Source organism: Colobus angolensis, unplaced genomic scaffold (genome assembly GCF_000951035.1).
Source record: "Colobus angolensis palliatus isolate OR3802 unplaced genomic scaffold, Cang.pa_1.0 Scaffold76, whole genome shotgun sequence".
Taxonomy (NCBI): Eukaryota; Metazoa; Chordata; class Mammalia; order Primates; family Cercopithecidae; genus Colobus; species Colobus angolensis.
The window spans coordinates 5527439-5541545 of record NW_012121376.1 but is presented as its reverse complement, the minus strand read 5'-3'; the positions used below and the strand labels follow the sequence as shown (position 1 = coordinate 5541545).

Genomic DNA, 14107 nt, shown 5'->3' with positions numbered 1-14107 from the left:
CCAGGATGGTCTCGATCTCCTGACCTCGTGATCCGCCCGTCTCGGCCTCCCAAAGTGCTGGGATTACAGGCTTGAGCCACCGCGCCCGGCCGCCTGTAACCTTAACACTTTGGGAGTTCAAGGTGGGTGGATTGCCTGAGCCCAGGAGTTCGAGTCCAGCTTGCGCAACATAGTGAGATGCTGTCTCTACAAAAAATTTAAAAATTAGCTGGTGTCCTCTCAATGTGTCTTGTCCTCTCCATGTTTCTAAAATAAAGGAAGAAAGGCCGAGCGCAGTGGCACACACCTGTAATCCCAGCACTTTGGGAGGCCGGGGCGGGCAGATCACTTGAGGTCGGGAGTTCGAGACCAGCCTGGCCAACATGGCAAAACCTTGTTTCTACTGGAAATACAAAAATTAGCTAGGCCTGGTGGTGCACACCTGTAATCCCAGCTACTTGGGAGACTGAGGGAGGAGATCCGCTTGAGCCTGGGGGGCAGAGGTTGCAGTGAGCTGAGATCACGACACTGCACTCCAGCCTGGGTGACAGAGCAAGACTCCATCTCAAATAAATAAATAAACAAATAAATATAAATAAATACCTAAAATAAAAAAAGAAAAAAAATGAGCCCGGCGTGGTAGTGCACACCTGTAACTCCAGCTTCTTGGGAAGTAGGAGACTCGAGACTGGGAGGCTGAGGCTACAGGTGAGCAGTGTTTATGCCACTGCACTGCAGCCTGAGCAACAGAGTGAGACCCTGTCTCAAAAAAAAAAAAGTCAGTTCCTGGCCTGGCAGCACATGGGGACTCACAGAAATGCAGGCTCTCAGGCTCCCCCGCAGACCTGGATCAGAAACTCTGGGCTGGGGCTGGCAGTCTGCTGTAACAAAGCCTCCAGCCCTTTCTGATGCAGCCTCAGTTGTGGGAACTGCTGCCCTAGAAAGCTAAAGAAGGCTTGCCCGGGGCCCTGGCACAAATGTGGGGCATGGAGAGCTGGTCACTGGGGTCAACGCTGAGCTATGTGGGCGGTTCTGATCATAGGGCCTGATGTGACCAGAAAGAAGTCACGAGTGACGCGAGAGCTGAAAGACCACCTCCCTCCAGAATCGGGGAGACCTCTTGAGAACAAGCTGTTGGCATATTTGGAAGGCTTTCTTCCAGAACACTCAGCCCTTTGGCACTCTGTGCTGAGACTGTGACTCCCCGATGCTCTGGGGCCTGAGCCAGGGTCCTGAGGATGCCGGCACCTTCCTCAGAGCACGTTTCATGCCCGTGTGTGCCTGGGAAGAGCCAGCTACGCACATGTATTTATAAGCCCTGAAGGGGTGAACTGTTTCCTCAAGGGCATCGAAGACACCTCTATGATGTGTGTCCATCTTCCCTGCCGTCCCTCTCTCCTGCCCCAGGCCTGCTCCCCACCCAGCCAGTCCGTTCTCCCCGGGCGGGAAGACCCTGTTTATTCCCTGGGACCTGCGAGGCTGGGGCTGCCCTGGGACTGAGAAGGTATTTTCAGCTGGGCCTTGGCACTGCAGGACAAAGTACTCTGTCAGACTTGGGATGAACTGGGCCCTGTCTGGGAGAGTCGTGTGTGGGTCCAAGGGGGAGGCCCTACCGCCAGCTGGACTTTATCTGGGACCTGACACATCGCAGTTCACTTTGAAGGCTGCTGAGCCAGGGCCCCAGGCCTGTTTCAGCTCTGAGACTCCTGAGGGAAAGGCCCCGGGATTTTCTCTTGAATAATGGTGTGCTCTCCTTGGACCACTCCCGCCCTCTTAATCCAGTCTTCAAACAGAGGTCAGAGCAACAGCAAATTTTTTTTTTTTTTTTTTTTTTTAAATTTCTTGTTGATGCTTAACATACCAGGGAAGAGTGCACAGCCATCCCTGTGCCGGCAGAGAGATTTTCACAAAGCACCGTAGCCCCGGTCACAGCAGAGCCTGGCTGGCTCCCAGAAGCCCCTCAGGCCCCTCTCACGGTCCCACACCCCCCAAGGGTAGTCATTTCCGGACTTCTAAGGGCACAGGCTGGGTTTGCCTGGCTTGGACTTGACCTAAATGAAGCCATGCATGTTGAATCACTGGAGTCTGGCCCCTTTTGTTTGTTGAGCACCGTGTCTGCGGGGTTTGTCTGTGCTGTTGTGTGTTGCAAGGCTTTCGAGACACAAATCAGATCCTGTCACCGCCCGACTTCCTTCCTTCGAGGGCCCTCTTTGCATTTAGAGCAAAACCAAGAGTCTTCACTGTGGCCTTCAAGGCCCCTCACCGTGACCTGGCCCTGGCCGCCTCCTGACCCCATTCCTCCCCAGCTGCACGGGCTTTTCGCCTGTCCTCAGTCACGCCTCGACTGTGACCCCCTCTGAGCCTTTGTGCTTGCATTTCCTGCTGCCCGCAGCGCCCTTTCTTTTTTCTGTTTTTCTTTCTTTTTTGTTTTTCTTTTTTCTGAGACGGAGTCTCACTCTGTTGCCCAGGCTGGAGTGCAGTGGTGTGGTCTCGGCTCGTTGCAACCTTCACCTCCCGGGTTCAAGCGATTCTCCTGCCTCAGCCTCCCAAGTAGCTGGGACTACAGGCGTGTGCCACCACGCCCAGCTAATTTTTGTATTTTTAGTAGAGACAGGGTTTCACCATGTTGGCCAGACTCGTCTCAAACTCCTGACCTCAGGTGATCTGCCCGTTTTGGCCTCCCACAGTGCTGGGATTACAGGCGTGTGCCACCACACGGGGCCTACAGTGCCCCTTCTTTAAGAGCTCAGCAGGACCTTGCCGTCTACCCCAGCCAGAGTGGTTCTGCCCCCTCCTCTACCCATCTTCGCCAGCCATTTCCCTGGGCTGTCCTGCTCACACCTTCTGTATTTACCTCTCTGCTGCCACGTTTACTCTCTGTCTCCTCGCAGTCCCGAGGGCAGATTCCGTCTTGTTCACTTGCAGATCCCAAGGACTCCTGGGATTTTCACCTGCAGAGCACTGTGGAGGTTCCGCAGCCGGCTCTTGACTCACCTCTGCGGATGCCACCTGTCAGTGAATCACGCTTCTCAGGCAGGGAGACTGGCCCAGGCTGCCAGGCTCGGAGCCCAGTGCAGAGACGATCTGGGGCCCTGAATTTACTCAGGAGAAGGGAAAGAAACATCACTGAACACCAGGAATTTCCTGGGATTCTGTCACTGGACCCTTTATAAACATGATCCTGGGTAATCATGGCACCCTCTCTCACCTAGCCATGGAAGAAACTCAGGGCCTCATGCATGAGTGAGGAATTGGAGGCTTGGGGAAGTTGAGGCATGCCCAGCTCCATGCGGTGGAGGCGGAATTCGAACCCAGAGCGGCCCATTCTTCTCTGTGCCTTTCTGCATTGCCTTCTGGGAGTCCAAAATTCCTTTCCCTTCGGAGACGGAGGGCTCCTGCTGTTTATCTTTTAAAGCTTTGCTGGGAACATTGTTTCCAGGGAAGCATCTACACATCTTCAAGAAGGGAGAAAGGTGCCCCAGGAGTTATGTCCTAGGGTTTTAAAGAATGTATTAATTTATTACCTGGTCCCTGGTCCCTTAAAAGTGGCTTTTCTTGTATATCACCTTGGCTTGCATCGAATGCACCTGCTTTTCAGTTCTTTCTTTTTTCTTTTTTTTTTTTGCACATGGTAGAATAAATAAGAGTTTGTTGAATGACTATTTTGTTTTTGTCCCGAATTTTGTATATTCTTAGCATTGCATGTAAACAACGAAAAGCATTGTATAGAATTTTTGCTCAATTAAGCCATACAGACATATTGTCTCAGAAATCCCATAAGAATATATCTTTTGTTAATTGGCTGGACGTGGTGGTGTGCGCCTGTAGTCCCAGCTACTCGGGAGGCTAAGGCAAGAGAATCGCTTAAACCCAGGAGGTGGAGGTTGCAGTGAGCTGAGACCGTACCACTGCACTCCAGCCTGGGGACAGAACGAGACTCCGTCTCAAAAAAAACCAAAAAACAAAAGGAGTATATCTTTTGTTGAGGGGAGAGGAGGAGAGAAGGTGCCTTGTGGGGCTGGTGTCGCCTTTAAGCTGAGTGGACTGCTGGCTGTCCTGGGGAGGTGGGGAATTCAGTGTGGTGCAGCAGCAGCTAGGAGAGGAGCTGGAGCTGGGCTGTGGCCTCCCTTGGGTCGGGCCTTAATCCTGCCAAGAAGGGTTTAAGGAAAACTGCCAGGCTGCAGTGAGTGGGGGAGAGGGGCCCCTGTTCCCTGTGTGGTGCTTACCCAGGCGCTTCTAACGGGATGTTCTGCTCAGTCAAGGGCTCTGCCAGAGACACAGGCGGGGGGAGTAGAGGACCCCTCCTTCCAGCCACGGCTTCATTCCTGGAATTTCTGGGTGGTTTGTGGGTATGACTCTGATCTGCCCTTGGCCTCTTGCTTAGATCTGAGTTCTCCTTTGATACTTCTGAAGAAGAGTAGAGCCTAGAGAACACCCCAACCCCCAGGCTGCTGGGGTCAGCTGCCCTCGTGTGGACCATGGGCCTCAGCTGAGTGGTGCAGGGCCGCAGGTCAGAACTGCCCTGACGTTTAGGAGAGTCGCTGTGTGGACGAGGCAGGACTGGTAAGTGACCGGGGCATGGTGAATGATTCGACATTGTCCTCGGGCTTTCTGTATGGCCACAGGCAAGTTGCTTATCTTTTTTGAGCCTCAGTTTCCTGATCTGTAAAATAGGGCTATTATCACAGTGACCTCATCAGTTCATGGACCACATGAAATGTGCAGGGCAGGAGTAGAGGACCCAGGCCATGCCTGCGGCAGCCCCTTCCTCACCCCACGATGGCGCAGGTTTGGTGATGAACATTTGTTGGGGGTATAAAGCTGATTGAACAAGGCTCAGTGCCAGCCAATGGCGAACTGCAGCCAGCTTAGACTGGCTCATACCAGCTCGAGAGCTGATAGTTACATTTTCAGGGCCAGCCTAGTGGCTCACACCTGTAATCCCAACACTTTGGGAGGCCAAGGTGGGAGGATCGCTGGAGCTCCGGAGTTCGAGACTGGCCTGGGCAACATAGTGAAACCCCGTCTCTACTATAAATAAAAAATTTACTGTGCCTGGTGGTGCACACCTGTAGTCCCAGCGACTTGGGAGGCTGAAGTGGGAGGATCACTTGAGCCTGGGAGATTGAGGCTGCAGTGAGCCATGATTGTACCACTGCCCTCCAGCCTGCGTAGTAGTGAGACCCTGCCTCCAAACAAACAAATAAAAATCAATAAAAAATAAATTTTCACAAGGATTGCAAACCAGTTAAACACAACCATCATTAAACGTCACATTATAAAAACTTACAGTTAAGTTATATTTAAAGGCCGGGCATAGTGGCTCATGCCTGTAATCCCAGCACTGTGGGAGGCCGAGGCGGGTGGATCACCTGAGGTCAGGAGTTCAAGACCAGCCTGACCAATATGGTGAAACCCCGTCTCTACTAAAAATACAAAAATTAGCCAGGTGTGGTGGCATGCACTTATAGTCCCAACTACTCGGGAGGCTGAGGCAGGAGAATTGCCTGAACCCAGGTGGTGGGGATTGCAGTAAGCCGAGATCATGCTATTGCACTCCAGCCTCAGCCTGGGCTGCAGAGTGAGACTCTGTCTTTAAAAAAACAGAAAGAAAGAAAGAAAGTTTTATTTAAAATGAAAGTAATAAATAATTAAAACCTATCATTTTTGACTTTTTTCCTGCATTTTACTGTGCCCTCTGCTCTATGGGATCTGCGTGATGGAAAGGCTGCATGACTGTGTGCTTCTGGAGATCTCTTTTCAGAACCTCCATGCTCAGTGACCTCACACTGGTTGCTTGAAGTTGGCCACAGTGGGAGTATTTACACTGAGGGAATTGGCAAACACCGCAAGGCAGGGTGGTTTTTGCTTGGTTTTTGTTTTGGAAGCTGGTGGTGAATGATTTACCATCCCACCACTGTTCCAGCCCTTGAGAAGCTCGGGGTCCAGCGAGGGAGGCTGAGAGTCAGAGCAGCCACAATCCTGGGTGGGGAGCCCAGGGCCAGGGGTGCCCATGGGCCTGTCAAGTCAGCTGAGACCCAGCCATGGAAGAGGACAGATCTCCATGATAGAAAATGACATCTCACAGGATAAACTCAGCATGAATCACCAAATACATTTGCATGGGTGACACCTGGCCAGGGAGTGACATGAATCCTCCAGACCTGGCGTATGACATATTGGACATCTGGGGAAAAATGGCCAACACTGAAGGCATATACTAAGCTAATATACATTTCAAATTCGGTAGAGGGTCCCTCTGCCATCCCCCAAGCATTGGACATTTAATAGATTTTTTTTTTTCCTGTTTTTCTTTTGAGATAGAGTTGCCCGGGCTGGAAAGCAGTAGCACGATCTACAGTCTCCATCTCGCAGGCTCAAGCAGTCCTCCCATCTCAGCCCCTCCCTGAGTAGCTGGTGCTACAGGCATGTGGCGCCATGCTTGGCTAATTTTTTTATTGTTATTATTTTTAGTAGAGACAGGGACTCACCATGTTGGCCAGGCTGGTCTCAAACTCCTGAGCTCTAGTGATCCTCCCATCTCAACCTCCCAAAGTGCTGGGATTATAGATGTGAATCACCACACCTGGCCTAATTGGATTTTTATTTTTGTAATTTTTAAATTTTTTAATGTTTTATTTTTTGAGTTTTGCTATGTCACCCAGACTGGAGTGCAGAGGCACGATCTCAGCTCACTGCAACCTCCACCTCCCAGATTCAAGCGATTCTCCTGCCTCAGGCTCCCGAGTAGCTGAAACTACAGGCACGCACCACCACACCTGGCTAAGTTTTGTACTTTTTTTTTTTTTTTAAACGCTAAAACTTGCTTCCTTTATTTGAGCATAGTTTAAGAAAAAGCAAAGATGATGGCCAAGTGAAGATTTTGAAACATATCCACTACGCAGGGGGGAAATATCTTCTGTTGTACTTTTAGTAAAGATGGGGTTTCACCAGGTTAGCCAGGCTGGTCTCGAACTCCTGACCTCAGGTGATCCACCTACCTTGGCCTCCCAAAGTTCTAGGATTACAGGTGTGAGCCACCATGCCCAGGCAGATTTTTAAACATTGGATTTCGTTAAGGCAAACGTGGGCTTTGAAATAATATGAAGAGAGAATTGTCTCTTCATAGCGTTCCACATTATTAACTCCAGCCTACTAAAATCCCTTCAAACGATGCATTTGTGGAGGCTCTGGCACATCCTCATTATTATAACAGGCCTGTCACTCCCCTCCACCCACAGACGTGGACTCAAGAAGCTCAGTGCTGTGTCCAAGACCACACAGCCTTCGGCAAGGTCAAGGGCCAGTGAGCGGAAGGTCAAGACATGAACCCAGGTCTCTCTTCCCCGAGAGCCCATGCTGCAGTCAATAAAGAAGCAGCCCAAATCAGACAGAGTCCTTATATGGCTTTTCTGATCTAGCTGGGAGGAGGAGGGGGCGACACAGTCATCTTGTAAACATCTATCGAACACTGACTTACACATCGACGCTTCGGCGGTGAACGAGACCCGCAGGTCTGTAGTGTGATTATGCTGGAGGTTTCTAGGAAGCCGTGATCCTCGGACTGACTCTTAGCAGTGAGCAGGAATTCATCTCCCCAGCCTGGGCCAGTGAAGCGGGGCACGTCGGGGTCATGGGATGAGCTGTGGGAACAGCATGTGCAAAAGCAGGGAGCTTGGCACAGGCCAGATGCTGAAGGCTGACAGGCTAAGTCCCGAGATTCATCTTTCTGGCAGATTCTCCTAAACACAAGGCACTTGCAGCACAGGCCAATGACGCAATGAGCTTCAGCCCAGCTCCCTCTCCCTCACTCACTTCTGAGTGTTGAGTATGATGGCGCCCGAGAGATAACCATCAGGTAGAGCCCTTGCTAAACTTGGACACATGGTTTGCTGATCCCCTAAATGTCCACAAAGCCTTGGCCAGGATAGAGGGGTGCGGTTGGAGAGCTCATAGTGCAAACAAGCTGTGTTGAAAGTCCCCCAAACTTTTGGCAAGTTTGATTTCAAGTCTTGGTTCCACTTTAAACTAGCCACACAGCCTCCTAAATGTCAGCCTCCCGGACTCAGTTGTACTTTCTGTAAAATGGGACTGAAAACAGCTGCCTCTCTGCTAGAGTCCAAATGCATCTCAAAGCTCTGGGCAGTGCGGGAGAAATGTGGCTCCCGTCACTTGGTTTACCAGCCGTGGGTCTCACCATTGACCCTGGGACCTGAAAGCTCTGTCCATTCCCCTCCCAGCCTCTGCTGTGTGCTGAACTCTGGTGTGTTTTCACGAGGTCTTGGAGCCGGTATCTTACTTGTGGTCTTGTGGGCTCAGTTCTGCAACTCTGGCAAAAGAGAACAAAATCTTCCAGAGAGCATTTCTGCTGTGTTGTCCTGTGGTCCCCAGCGATATTTCATTATCAGTGAGTGGCCGAGCGGGCAGGATGCAGGGGCATCTCTCTAGGAGTGACGAATGCACCCAGGCCCTTCCTGGGAGCATCGGGGTAGAAGAGCAGAGTTGGAGTGGCAGCCTCACTCCCCAGGTACCGAAGTGCACTCGGGGCAGCCACCAAAGCGTGGGCTCTTTTAGGATGCTAGGAGGGTACTCTGCAGGGGGCATCCATCTGCCAGAGGTCAAAGGTCAGAGGTCAGCTAATCAAATCTGGGTCAAAGGTGAGTGGGCAGCACCGACGGTGGGGGGTCGTGTTTGTGTTGGTGGAATGTCGCCATGATGCGAGGATCTCCTTCGTCTCCCATGGTGGTGACACATTGGTGCCTTCTCATCAACAGAGGCACCATGTCACCCGGGAGGCCTGTGCCCTGGCTCCCCCAGCCCAGCAGCCTTCCCAAGAGGCAGAAGAGGGTGGAAGAGAACTTTAGGGCAAGATTCGGTTGTTTTGTTTGGGAGTCCCCTTCCCCCTGCATGGGTGGGGAGGGGCTTGGGATTTTCAAATCCAGAGGGAAGCCTGCTCTGGGGCAGGCAGCAGGGCACTAAGCCAAGGGCACACCTGGGCCTCGAGGTTAGAAGAGCTGTGTTCCGGCTCCAGACTTGCTGCTCACCCTGCGCAGGTTCCTTCAATTCCATGGACTTCAGCCTCCTCATCTGTAGAGTGGGGGTGATGGAGCCCAGACTCTGGAAAGTCGGGAGGGTGAGAGGAGGCCATGGAGGTCAGGCACTCACACCGCAACTGGCGCAGAGCAGGTCTTCCCTGGCAGCCCCCTTCGCCCTGAGGGTGGCTGCTGTGAGCTCCTTCTTGACGTTGGCAAGCCCAGGCAGCCTGGGCACTTGGAGGTCCCGTCCCATTTGGAAAGAGTTTGTGTGTTTTCATTGTCAATGGAAAAGGGGCGGAAGTGCTTCGGTCCCGGTTCTGACTGAGCTGTCTCAGCAGTGGGGTAGAATGGGCGGTGTGGGCCAGGGCTGCCGGGCACCGCCCCTGTGAACTGGGCCTCGGCCGATTGGTTTGTGGCTTTGGCAGATGGCACCAACCAGGTTCCGGCCAGGACCCTGGCCTCAGCCTCCTAACTTGCCTGTCTGCCTCCCTCGTGTCTCCTCTTTACAACAGCCAGGGGCATATTTGGAAACAGTCCTGTCCACCCATGTGTTATCTGATGTGTGTTGGTCTGTTAAGCCAGCTACAGCAAAGTACCACAGACTTAAACAATGGGAATTTAGTTTCCCACAGTTCTGGAGGCCAGAAGTCTAAGATCAAGGTGCTGGCCGGGCTGGTTTCTCCTGGGGCCTCTCTCCGTGGCTGGCAGATGGTGTCTTCTCCCTGTGTCCTCACGTGGTCATGCTCTGCATGTCTCGGTCCTAATCTCTTCTAGTAAGGACACTGGTCAGCTTGGTTAGGGCCCAACCTCTTGGCCTCACATTACCTAATCACCTCCGCAAAGGCCCTGTCTCCAAATACGTCGCATTTGGAGGTCCTGGACATTAGGGCTCCAATGTGTGAGTTTGGAGAAACCCAGCTCATCCCATAGCTGTGGGCTTGTTCCTATGCACCCAGCACTGGGCTCTGGGGGTACAAACCGGAATGAGGTTCTGGCCCTTTTATGGTTACTTTTCTTTTTTTTATTTTTTTTTTGAGATGAAGTTTCACTCTTGTCGCCCAGGCTAGAGTGCAGTGGCATGATCTCAGCTCACTGCAACTTCCACCTCCCGGGTTCGAGTGATTCTCCTGCCTTGGCCTCCCAAGTAGCTGGGATTACAGGCATGCACCACCACACCCGACTAATTTTATATTTTTAGCACACACCACACCCGACTAATTTTATATTTTTAGCAGTTTCTCCATGTTGGCCAGTCTGGTGTCGAACTTCTCAGGTGATCCACCTGCCTCGGCCTCCCAAAGTGCTAGGATTTCAGGCGTGGGCCACCACGCCCAGCCTATGGTTACTTTTCTGCTTAAAATCTCCTGTGTTCTCCTGCCCCCCAAATGTAGCAGGAGCCATCCAGATCTGGAGGAGCCTCGTCCCCTCCCAAGCAGGGACCCACCAACCCCCAGGCCCTCTGGGCTGATGTCAGACCCAACCACTTTCAGAGCCAGCAGTACTGGCACGCCACCCAGCACGGCAGGCCTGTGTTTCCCAGGCTGGCGGCTTTTGTGGTGCACGTGAGGGCACTTGGAGAACCCCCCTCCGTTCCTCTCCCCTTTTCCTCCTGTTCTCTTGCAACGTGGAGGTTTCACTAAACCCCATGGTTCTTCCAACTCTAAAGCTTCACCTGAGACTTCATAACTTCTCTTTGGAATCCGTAGAGAAGCACCAGCCTCTGAGCTGTGGAAGTTCTTTTCCCATTCAGAATGAAGGCGGCCAGTCAGCTCTCCCGGGCAGCCCACACTGGCTCAGGAGGCCATGCCAGAGGACTCATCTGAAAACAGCATTTGTCTCCTGTTTTCTTGCTTTGGCATTTTGTTTTATTTCGTTACGCGCAGGTTGGCCCTCCCTAATCTGACAATCCAAAATCCGAAATGCTTCAAAATCCAAAACTTTTTGAGCACTGCCCTGAAGCCACATGTGGAAAATTCCACACCTGACCTCATGTGACGGGTTGCAGTCAAAATACAGTGAAAACTTTGTTCCATGCACAAAATTATTTTAACATGTTGGATGAAGTTACCTTCAGGCTACGGGTACAAGGTGTGTCTCGATGTGCCAAAACCTGAAAAATCCAAAATCTGAAACACTTCTGGACCCAAGCATTTCGGATGAGGGATACTCAACTTGTAATACTTAAAAAAAGAGAAAAAGGAAAAGAAAATAGACAAGTACAATGCACAGGCCCACCACAGAGGCCCTGAAGACGCCTTCCTGTGGCTACCATTTCACAGTTCCTGGCAACTCTGCCTGTTCACCATACATGAACAGATGTCAGCATCTTGCCATGTTTGCTTGAGATTTAAAAAACAGAAATAAGGGCCAGGCGCAGTGGCCCCTGCCTGTAATCTCAGGACTTTGAGAGGCTGAGATAGGTGATTGCTTGAGCCTAGAAGTTCAAGACCAGCCTGGGCAACATGGTGAAACCTCCATCTCTACACAAAATAAACAAAAAATTAGCCTGGCATGGTGGCACATACCTGTAGTCCCAGCTACTCAGGAGGCTGAGGTGGGAGGATCACTTGAGCCCAGGAAGTCCAGGCTGCAGTTAGCCATGATCGCACCACTGTACTCTAGCCTGGGTGACAGAGTGAGACCCTGTCTCAAAAAAAAAAATGGAAATAAGATATTAAAGGTAAAGATGAAACCTCTCATTTTCTCCTCCCTACTCATCCTCTACTTCAGAGTCAATCCCAACCATGAACTTACTCTGAATTCAGTCCCGGTTTTATGACACACACATACACACCATATACATACACACACACACACGTACACAAACATACATGTTTATGTGTATATATACATATATGTCCATATATGATACAAAATAGTTTTATGTTTTTAATTTGCACAAATAGTAGCACTAGCATAATGTTCTACAACTTGCTTTTTAAAGTCACCACCACACCAAGATTTCTTTGTGCCGATGCTCACACAGCCCGAGCCCTACCTTTTGCCTGCTGTGTAATATTCCACCACGTGCTCCTGCCCCAGCCCTAAGCATGCTGTGTTTACCAGTCCCCCTACTGATAACCATCTGAGAGGTGCCCGCCAGTGATTTAGACCAGAGTGGGGTCTTCATCTCATGGGTTCACAGCAGAGTTGCATCAGCAGTTTATGCTTCATGCCTTTGGGGTCCCTGCTCCTCCCGTGGCTCAAGTGTGGAGCAAAACAAGCGGAGCATCGTCATGACACTGGGGGGACGTCCATGACGCCGATTACCGCACTCTCAACCTCAGCCAGCGTCAGAGTTTTCTGGCTGGCTGTTCTCTTCTTTGAGGCTGGCCGCCTACAGCTGGAAATGCTCATATATGGTGGCGTGACTAACCTGAGAGAGAGAGATCAGGGATCCTGAGAAGTTCCGCATTCTTGGTCTGCTTCCCAGCAGGATGAGTGAGCGCGCAGAGGTCCTCCCCGCGCGGCCCCAGGCTGGGCTTTGGAGGAGGGCAGCCCGTCTGGCCCGCTGCAAAGCAAGCCAAGCCTCTCCTCGCCACGTGGGGCTATTTTTGTCGGAGGCGCAGGCTCAGTCAGGACCCTGGAGAGTTTCCAGGGGTCAGGAATGGGAACCTCAGCGTTCCCATAGCTCTTTGGCTCAGCCTCTGTCGCCTGGTGCCAACGTTTCTGCTTCCTGGGATGCACATCTTGGCCTCCGTCCATCCCCTCTGTGCCTTGATCTACATCTCCCCCCGCCCCACCCGAGGATGCCCACCTTGCACTGCCACTGTACCAGCCAACTTGACCGGTAAACACCTGGTTGGTGCTATGGGGATGAAGACCAGGGAGGACTCATGTGAAGAACTGAGCCCCGCGGAGGGAGTTCCCATAGGTCAGCTTGAGGCACGGCCACCGCGCAACCCTCCAGACAGAGCTGCTTCCTCTGGCCCCTGAGGGCCTGGCACTGTCTTTAGAGTCAGCCTTGTCCTGCTATGTGGGGACTGTGGGTTTCCTCCTCCATCTCCCCGACCTAACTGTGAGCTCCTTGAGGCCAGGGACAGAGTACTCTTTGTCTTCACATCCCCAGTGTCCATCTCAGAGTCCAGCACAAAATAAGGCACTCGATGGAGTTGACTGGGTGGCCCAGACTCTCCCCTGGGAGGAAAGCAGAGAGGAGGGTTGTGCGTGGACGCACTTGTTCAAGCCCTTCCTTGTCTTCTTGGGCCAATAACATACATTCTTCAGATGAAGCCAGGAGGTGGAGGTCTGCGGTTCGTGACCCTATAATGGAGGGGAGGTAGTTGGCCCCCAGAGACAGAGGAGCCAAGGTAGCTTGCTGGAAAATTCTGGGTCTTTGTAATCATCATTTCGGATCTCAGCGTCTCTGCTTACCAGGAGGCTGGCCTCGGGCTTGTCTTGTTGCCACACTAAGCCACAGATTTCTTATCTGTAAAATGGGGATGAGAAGGGCCTGACCTCCTGGGTTGTCATGGTGACTGGGAATAACATAAACGACCGGCCTGCGTAGGTGCTTATGAAGGGTTTTCTGAGGGAACGAAAGGCGGAGGCCTTGGCTGGACTTTGTTCTGGGCAGCTGTGTCTTAGTGTGCGACAGATGTGCGGGTGGGGCCCGGGGCGAGGGCCGTGATAAGAGGAGCCATATGTCAACCACTCTTGGTAAATTGGGTCTGACTTCGCAGGGACTAGAAGTTTGCTCTCAATGTTGGTTCACGGAGCATGACTTTAGCAATCCCCTTGGGGCAGGACATAGAAGCTAATTTGTGCCAGAGATTCACCTGAATCCTGAATGAATAAGAGATGCTGACTCCTAGTTAGAAAATGCAGGGACTCGCTCCAGGAAAACTTGAGTCCAGGAGGAACTGTTCTGGGTTATCCTCTTTGGAATCCCGACAGCTCGCCTCGCTGGAAACCCTTGGCGTAAATCCCAGCTCCACCACTTCCTGTCTGTGGCACCTTGCTTGTTTAGCTTCTGTGGGCCTCAGTTTCCACATCTGTAAAATGGAGAGAGTCGTGTGTGCTGCGTTTGCTGCTCGAGCCAGCGCTGTGACCGGCTCCTACTAATGCGGCTTCTCCCACTGCCCTCTGCTTTC

General features: G+C 52.0%; 1 protein-coding gene across 1 annotated transcript in view; it reads left to right on the top strand.

Annotated features, from left to right (window-relative positions):
- CRISPLD2 (cysteine-rich secretory protein LCCL domain containing 2) overlaps positions 1 to 14107 on the top strand; it is a 105894-nt gene that overhangs the window by 5426 nt on the left and 86361 nt on the right. The window lies entirely within an intron of this gene.